The sequence below is a fragment of the Pleurodeles waltl genome, chromosome 2_2 (genome assembly GCF_031143425.1).
Source record: "Pleurodeles waltl isolate 20211129_DDA chromosome 2_2, aPleWal1.hap1.20221129, whole genome shotgun sequence".
Classification (NCBI taxonomy): domain Eukaryota; kingdom Metazoa; phylum Chordata; class Amphibia; order Caudata; family Salamandridae; genus Pleurodeles; species Pleurodeles waltl.
Genome location: NC_090439.1, coordinates 362,158,772 through 362,168,165, shown reverse-complemented (window position 1 = coordinate 362,168,165; position 9,394 = coordinate 362,158,772). Strand labels below are relative to the sequence as shown.

General features: G+C 41.5%; 1 long non-coding RNA gene across 1 annotated transcript; it reads right to left on the bottom strand.

Annotated features, from left to right (window-relative positions):
- Positions 1-576: 576 nt before the first annotated feature.
- On the bottom strand, positions 577-4,543 carry LOC138273433 (uncharacterized). The gene is made up of 4 exons (XR_011200281.1): positions 4,477-4,543; positions 4,154-4,266; positions 3,996-4,066; positions 577-3,507 (listed from the first exon to the last, which is right to left on the bottom strand). It is a non-coding gene; the product is annotated as an uncharacterized lncRNA (long non-coding RNA).
- Between the last annotated feature and the right edge of the window lie 4,851 nt (positions 4,544-9,394).

Genomic DNA, 9,394 nt, shown 5'->3' with positions numbered 1-9,394 from the left:
ATTTTTGTTGTATGGTTCTACCACATCTTATGCAGGCTCCAAATATCTATTGACCTCATTGAGCATTGATTCCTGCAAAGGATGTAATTGCTCAAGCACTTGGCTAAGGAAGATAATGTGAACTTATGAAAAACTTGCTCTCATTTTAGCTTCAGAAGCAACTTTCATAACCTCCATAAGAAAGTCATGGAAAATGTATTCTCTCAAACATGGTTCATCAAATTCCAGAAGAGGATAAGAATTATCCACAAGGTAACATGCACTGAAAACTCACCAACATTTTTTAAATGAATATAACACCACTAACAAATGAAGTATATTGTGTGACTAAAATCTGTTGTCACCCTTTAATTGTGCTTGTTTTTGGGACCCTCAAAACCTGCAATTTATAATGATGCATTTCATTTGAGACAATATCCTGGATTCTTGTGATGGTTGCCACAATATGTTGTCCATGTGTATCCAGCAAAGAAAGCCTTCCACATGCCTCCTGTGGTCAGGGTGTTCTTACCATTGTGTTGTTATACATAAGTCAGAGTTTCAATAGGAAGAGTGTTTATGTTTATTTCAGGAAAACACATTTTAGGACCCATCTGTTTTCTCAGTTCTGACTTTATGGATCACCACAGAACTTTTTTTGCAAGATTTGTCAAACAGCGCCAAAGGTATGGACAGTTCAAAAAATGTACTTCCTAACAATAACTACATAACGGAGAACACCACTGTGTCATATAATTAACATTCCAAAACAATGAAATAATTTTAGTGACAACACGTTTCAGTGTTTTGTGCCTTCACAATAACAAGCAACACAATTCAAATTAGGTGACATTAAAAAGGACAATGATGAACATAAATGGCAGACTTCAGTGCATCAGTTTTTCTTCATCCATGATCTACACAATTCATTCCATGCTTTCTCAATTTGTAGGACCTGTAGGACCAAGTGTCACCATCTTATGAATATCAGTGATTTGCATATTATATTATTTTAAATGTATCAACCAGTTGATTGTGTAAACAATCAATGTGTGGCACATCAAGTAATATATCATCAAAATTTTCACTCATAATGAAATGTATTCCTACATTTTATTATTTTCTATATTCCTATGCTCTTGCAGTTTCTACATATTTTCCGTAGTTTCCACTTAAGTAATTTTGAATATAGCCCTGTTGGGGTTTGCCATTGTTCATGCCCACTAACATATCACTGTAGCGATTTTATTATATACTGGTCTCCTTGGGAAACTAAGTAACATTGTGAATCATTCAGCAGCAACCAAAAAGTTAAAGTGTTGAAATACAACTTATTAATAAAAATAATCCCATAACCAATTTATAAAAAAGAACAACATTTATTAAGCAAAATTACACCAAAATGAGAAAAACCCCAAAAGGGTCACTGGATAATTGAATTTTTTTAAATGTAAGGAAAAAAGGCCAATAAAAAAAGTAAAACATCAATCTGTAGTCACTGTCCATGGGTAATTGTGACTCAGGCATGAATTAATGGGAGGGCAGGTCAGATATATTAATACTCTCAAAGTCTCTGAAAAGTCAATCAAAACCTGAGAAAGGTAGCAGGCTACTTCTGACAACGTTCTCTTGAAGCTGCATAGCTGCTGGGCAAGGTGCTGCTGAAGCCCTTGTTTTTGGAGCAGAGAAGCAGAAACTTAAATTTTTATGACGATCAAAGTCCTCACATTGGGAAGGTACTTTTTATGCCTTTTCCCAACCTTCGGACTTAGGGGCCAAATTACTGTATACGTTAGCAGATGGACTGTTGTTCCACAAGAGGGATGGAGTAAATTATTCTAACCCCCGGGTTGAGGGCCTGCCCGCCAACTGTATAGAAGACTGCAAAGCTAGCTGTCATTTATAAAGCATTGGCAGGAACCACAGTCGCAGACGTTCCTGTGACAGACCGTAAAAAATGGCTACCTGTCAACCCATCTAAATTTGGCAGGTAGACATGTTGCCATTTCCATGACAACCATTAATCAGCAGGGCTGTTGGAGAAGTTTGGCTATGGCTTGCTCAATGGCCAAACATAGGCATAAACATACAGGGTTCTTACATAGGGCAGGAGTCCTTTCTCCCTGCTCTGGTTCCATTTCTGCAGCCTAGCACCAACGCAGAAGTCTTGCAACATGGTGCAAGGGTGCACATGTTGTTGACAGGATTGTTTTTGTGTAGTACGGGCACCTTCCTGCACTGAAAGAATGCATTGAGGTTTGTCTCCTTTCTATTTGTGTTGCAGAATGCAGCAAACATGGAAAGAGGAAAACAGAGGAAAATTAAAATATTTCTCCTACTTACACTTGCCCTGAAGAGGCATAAAGTTTTGGCACATCCCCAGGTTTACAGGTTTGTAAATCTGACAATGTGTCAAAATCAAATTCATGGTGTTGTGAGGGAAAATCCACCTCAACGTCCATGAACTGCCTCCCTGGCACAGGTTAAGGCAATGCAGCAACTTGTGCTGCCTTGCTTTATTCCACATCTATGAGGCCATTCAAAGCCAAGCCAAGTAGCTTTGCGTGACCTCATACATATGATATTGTAGTCTGCACCACCAGACCATCAACAAAGTGATGCTCCTGTGGTGCACAGGGCTCCTAAATATGCCCCTTAAGGTCTGGCCCCCTTGTAGATCTGATGGGCAGACCACTGTGATGGAGGTTAGGGTACTGCATTGCCACTGCTACACAGTTCCCTTACCTCCAACGTGTGAATCAAGCTCGTAGTCTTCATCATGGAGCTCAAACTCTTCCAGATGGGCAAGCCTAAAGCTGTGTCTGACAAAGTCACTTTGAAATTGAACACCTTTGTAGTGAGGTCCAGCTGAGTGCTCTGTAGGTCTTTGAAGGTCTTGGAAGTCGAAAACTTTTCAGAGGTTCTAAAGCAGTTCCATCTTGATCACTTCTGGGGTTCCCAGGACTTCAGAAAAGCATTTAGTGGCCAGGACTCATTCCAGTAGAAGCCATTAGCAGGGTCCAGTTCAGGTACAGAATTAGAATAAGAATGGAGCACACCAAAAATAGTTAGCTTCAATTGATAGTTCTACCAATGGATCCTATGATGATACTAAAACTTCTATGAAAAAATGTAGTAAGATCCAAATAACTCTCTACTGTGTGTAATGGCTCCAAGACTACACTGCTCAAATTACAAATTTAATAAAAAATGATTTCAATATATCACAAATATATATGTAAACATGGCAATACACGACAAAACATAAATACCACAAAGCTGTGCAAAACCAAACATACATGTCACAAAATACATCCAAAAACACTTAATTGAGTTGAAAACAATGATTCTCCAAAAACCCAGAGTGCGTACACCCAGGTCCAATTAATCCATGGAACGAGTATGTAATGTCCAGTTTGTTAACTTGAGGCGAGGAAAGTTCTTATCATCCCATGCGAAAAATTGCTTGCAAACTCCAAACCAGATTCAGCCGACACGTGTTTCGTCCTATGAGGGACTTTCTCAAGGCTGACAATACAAATCATACAGACCCTTGTTGTAACTTATTTTTCCATTAATCTTTCGAGCATTATCTGTCATACTCTTACAATAGATTCACAAAAACAAATTCTTGTTAAAAACCACCACGTATGTGTGGAATTTAAAAAAAGAGAAAAAAACTTGACCATTGTGAATAAAAAGCCATTACATCAACATTTCACAGTCCTCACACAAAGTATAAATAACCTGAGAATAAATGAATCCCAGCCTACTATTTTTTCCCAATAGTATCTCTAATACTGTGATTCAAGAGAAATGATATGTGATTTTAGTTACTGTACGAATGATCTCCAATCATATTGTTTACATGCAAGTTAGTGCTAGTTATATCACCAGAGGGAGTGACAATGCAAAAGTCATTGAAAGGCCGGAAAGTCAAAGTAGTCATTTATACCATCTGTGTTTATGTCCTAATTGACACCTCAGTGAAAAGAAGATGTTATTTCATTCTGTACCTTATCCTCCTGTATTGTATATAAGCTGTTCAGGCTATATTTGTCCAATCAGGTACATGGGCACTGTACATCTGTAAAATAACAGAAGCAGTGTCCTATATCCAATTAAAGCCACCACAGTAATGAATTCAAAAGGTTCATCCAAGAGTTCCACCAACCTGTACTCAAGTAACTCGAGTGGAAAGAATTCCAAGTAGAATGTACTCCATTAAACTGGCCAAAGCGACCTACAAATCCCAGAGGTTGTACAGAAATTCAGACACTGTTTAGTCTATAACAAAATTGGAAATAGAAAGATTTATAAGTATTTCCAATAGTATTGTTACTATATTACCAGAAAAGAATGAATCAAATAAGAAAATCCTATCCACTAACTTCAAAAATCTATGTGCTAAACATTACCAAAAATATCCAACATTTTGTAGACATATATTTATTGAGAGGAACCCATCCCTTTATCCATTGAATCCCCACCTCCTACCTTAATAGAAATGGCCTCAATGCCAAAAACGTCCTTCCATGTCAGCAACGTGAAACCGACTGTCTGCAGAGTTAGTTTTTTTATAATTCGTAAACATAGAGGTAGGACTCATCGTTCCACACTTGTTTCTTATCCCATCAACAGCGCTCCACCAACATGGCTATAAAACGACCGCCATCTTTAAAGTGTATAAAACCTCCGATCGGAAGTGGCGGTAACTGGTAGAACAACCTTAACAAAGCCCAATAGGCACTTAGAAGCGTCTTAAACGGGTCTATGTCCCCCCATAAATATTGTCATTGAATGCAAGCGTCGTCGCCAGAAAAAATCGACCCTCAGGTTCGTGGCTGTGCTCGTACGTTCAGTACATGCACAGTTACAGGCGCCATCTTGGGGGAACCCACAGTGTACTTGAGTATACACTTGACTCCAAGGTAAGGCAAATAGCCTGTCTTATCTAGAGAGAAGCAGTCAATCTGCTTCTAATGGATGCCAACCTATTCATCCCCATCGAGACACGTTATTTGCAGGAGCACACATGTTATTAAAAGCAATGTCTTAAGCTGGTAACCTGCCGGATGGCAAGACTCAAAGCTAGTATGAGTGGGTCAAGTACCGACTGTACCTATTCCCAGCAGGTGACCTAATCCAGTTCAGGTACAGTTGCTACTGGTGGACACCTCAATTCAGGGACAAGCACTGGCAAAGCCAATAGGTCTCTCCTTTGTGAGGTATTGGCTTTGACAATGGTCTTTCTGGCATGTTTTATAGCAGCACAACTGATTTGCAGTGAGGCTCAGTGTTGAACAAAGTGGTATGATATGGCCAGCCCTGCCTGTGTCATAGAGCCTTTTTTTCTTTTGCTGGCAGGAGAGACAGTGGGGTGGGGTGAAAAAGTATTATGAAGTGGCCTGCAGTCACCATGATGCTTTGTTTTTTGTTATGGCAGATCAACACTGACAGCGGAGGGAGGGAGATGTCAGAGCAATATGGACAACAAAAGTACTGAGGGCGAGAACAGGTGGAGCAAGCCAATATGGATAGTAAATAGAGGGAGGGAGTGGGCAAACCGACACTGATAACAAATAGATAAATGGAGGTTGGAAGCAGGCCAACATGGACAATCAATGGAGGGTGCTGAGTGGGGGCAAGCCAATGCTGAAAACCAATGAAGAGATACAGGATGGGCGGGGCCAACATATACATTGAACTGAGGGAGGAAGACAGTGTGGGGGCAAGGCAACACAAAGAACAGAGGAAGGGAGGGCAGTTTGGGTGAGCAGATAGACAGGGGAAGAACATGGAGAGAGAGATTTGAATGAGGGAGCTACAATAAAAAGATACATTTGTGTTTAGTGCTTAAGTCCGACAAAAAAGTAGGAGCTTAACAAATTAGCAGCAGAAACACACAAGCAATATGTCCATGCTCTAGGCGAGGGACAAACACACAAAAAGGTAGATGACCAACAAGAAGCAAGGAAAGGAGCGTGACAATGAAGCCAATCAATGGTAATGAATGGATGGGCTCTAAGCCCACTGATAGAAAACAAAATGACTCGAAGAGTCAGCACATGTGCGGTCATAGCAAAATCTAAAAAGACCTCTTGCATCTTCCTGAGTTCCTGTAACTACACAGGAGGTCAGTCAACTGATGTTTGGGGCACACCTGAAATTCCTGGGTATTTTTCAGAGCAGGCCCAGCCCTCTCTCTACAAAGGTTTCAAGTTTAATCTTATTTTTTGAATTCCAGGTCCAGGGAGTGTTCTGATGAGCTTCGGTTAAGCTGAAACTTTTGTAGGCCTTAACAGCCAGTGGGTAGGGGTGAGTCCTGGACACTCTAACCAATGAGGAAAAAGCTTTCATGGGCCAGCCTTTATTTTCGCAGCACATCCTGCTTTCTTTGCTACACAGTATCCCATAGTGCAGTGCACTATTCTAAGTAAGATCCACAATGGTACAATGTTTCTACCTTTGGAGGTGACGTGAGTGTCAACTCAGGGAGTGTTTAGGGAAATAAGCAGCCCCCCTTCTTCAGCCACCTTTTCTTTGATCATTTCTGTCTCCCACTGGGCTGGTGTAAAACTGGTTGCAGATCCCAGGGAACAAAAGGCTCTTCTTCTTTAGGTCTCCCGGTATACTTATCTATGAATGGTCAGGCCTCACCCTAGTTCCCCCTTAGGTTGTGAAGTTTCTGAATCCCCCTAAGCTTACCTTCCTGAGCTAATATGTGTTATAACTCTCACACTTAGTTCTTTCTGCTAATGGTGTAAGCCATTGTTTCTCTTCTGGGTACAGTTTCTCACCTCATTAAGAGGAATCACTGGCACATCCATCTACTAGGAGGCCAATGCTACTTACCAGACTTGAGGTTCAGGCACACAAAGTCTAACATTTCCAAAGTTTCATTTTCTAAATGGTTATTGAAAATGTGACTTCAAAGGTAAATTGAATTTGATATTTATTAACCCTTTCACCCACTGGCCGACGCCCGCACTACCTCCCTGGTGCGGGTCACAACCAATGGCCGACACCAGGGAGGGGGTTAATAAATGCACCCGAGGATTTTTCAAAAAAATGTTGTTCCCAAGGAGACACAGAAGCTCTTCCGTGTCTCCCCCCGCCCCTTTGTGACGTCAGTGCGCCGCGAGGCGCCCTGAGGTAACTATGCTGATTTCCCCATCAGAGCAGGAAGCGGCCTTGCGGCTGCTTCCTGCTCCGATGGGGAAAACGGCCTTCCCCACATTCGGGAAGGCCTCGTAAGAAAGGGGAGAGTCTCCCCTTTCTTACGAGGCCTTCCTGAAACTGTTTCCTGGCCCCCGATCACAGCTGTGCTGTGCTGTGATCGGGCCAGGAAACAGTTTCAGGAGGGCCTCGTAAGAAAGGGGATAGTCTCCCCTTTCTTACGAGGCCTTCTGAAAGTGTTTCACAGCTGCGATCAGGGGCCAGGAAACACCACTAGACACCAGGGATTTCATTTGGGGGGGGTCGGCCCCCTCGGAAAACAGGTCGCCCCCCCCCCCGGGGGCATATTTATTTATTTTTAAAGGTATGTGCCCCCTGGGGGGAGGGCTAAATGTTTTTTGTTTTTGTTTTTTTTAAACAAAAAGAAAAATAAATGGACAGGGCGTAGCCCGTGGGCAGGGCGACCCCCTGTGGGGGCAATATTTGTTTTAGTTGTTGTAGGGTTTCCCGGGGGGCCATTTTGGCCCCCAAGGAAACCATACAACAACTAAATATATATATATATATATATATATATGCAAAAAAACAAAGGAGAACTCTGGGAAGTTCCCAATTTTAGGTGGAGAGCTGCTCTAATAAGGAGCACCCTGCAACACTAGCGACACTCTAGATTTGCTCACCTCAAATGTCTGCTTATCTAGCAAAGTCTTTAAGCATAGGATTAGCACAGTGCTATCCTCGCCGAGCTAGATAGTGACAAAGGGCCAGATGTAGCAAAGCTATAGCGACTCGCAAACGGCGAAAATCGCCGTTTGCGAGTCGCTAAAGCGACTTTGCTATGTGAAATGCATTTTGCGAGTCGGAACCGACTCGCAAAATGCATTTCCGAGTCGCAAATAGGAAGGGGTGTTCCCTTCCTATTTGCGAGTCGCACTGGTATGCAATTTCATTTGCGACCGCGATTGCGGTCGCAAATGAAAGCGCAGTTACCATCCACTTGAAGTGGATGGTAACCCAGTCGCAAACGGGAAGGGGTCCCCATGGGACCCCTTCCCCTTTGTGTCTGGCATAAAAAATAATTTTTCAGAGCAGGCAGTGGTCCAATGGACCACTACCAGCCCTGAAAGATACCGAAACAAAAGGTTTCGGTTTATTTTTCAAAGTGCAGCTCGTTTTCCTTTAAGGAAAACGGGTTGCACTTTGAAAACAAAAAAGCTGCTTTATTTAAAAGCAGTCACGGACATGGAGGTCTGCTGACTACAGCAGGCCTCCATCCCCTTGAGTGCCCTGAATCGCTATGGGGTCGCAAATTGCGACCCACCTCATTAATATTAATGAGGTGGGTCTTTGCAACCCCATAGCGACTCTCAGAAGGTGTCTGAGACACCTTTCTGCATCCCAAATTGCGACTTGCAATTTGCGAGTCGCAGGGACTCGCAAATTGCAAGTCGCAATTTGGGAATTTGCTACATCTGGCCCTAAGTCTTTTGTCATTTGTACAGCAAAATCTTTAAACATAGGATTGACATAGTGTCATCCTTGCCGAGCTGTAAAATGACAAAAGCCATTTACCACTCCAGGCACAGTATTACAGCTTTGGACTGGTCAAATACCGTCAAAGCCAGCCTGGAATTAGTAAAGCAACCCCTGACACGTGTTTCGCTCTCATTACAGCTCTTCAGAGGGGTATAGCTTTGTCCAGACACAAGGGAGCACCCAGTATCAGTCAAACCAAGGCCCTTTCAGGGATAGAGTGACGCATAAATTATGCAAAATGTATGCGTCACTCTATCCCTGAAGGGGCCTTGGTTTGATATATATATATATATATATATAGATATATCTATGTAGATATATCTATCTACATGGATATATCTATGGATAGATCTATTGATATATGTATATATATATATATATATATATATATATATATATATATATATAGATCTATCTATAGATATATCTATGTAGATAGATCTATATATATGTATATATATATATATATATATATCACTTTTGTCAATACGTGTGTGGTTTCCCTGGGGGGTGCGATCGGCCCCCAGGAAAACTAGACCCACATATAAAAGTGATATATATATATATATATATATATTTATATATATATATATATATATATATTTGCTATCAGTTGTCTTTCAGTTGCAGTTTGCGTCTTCAAAGCAGTGCACATTCTTCAACTGACGCTTTTCAACTGTACCTTTTTGTCAGTAATAAA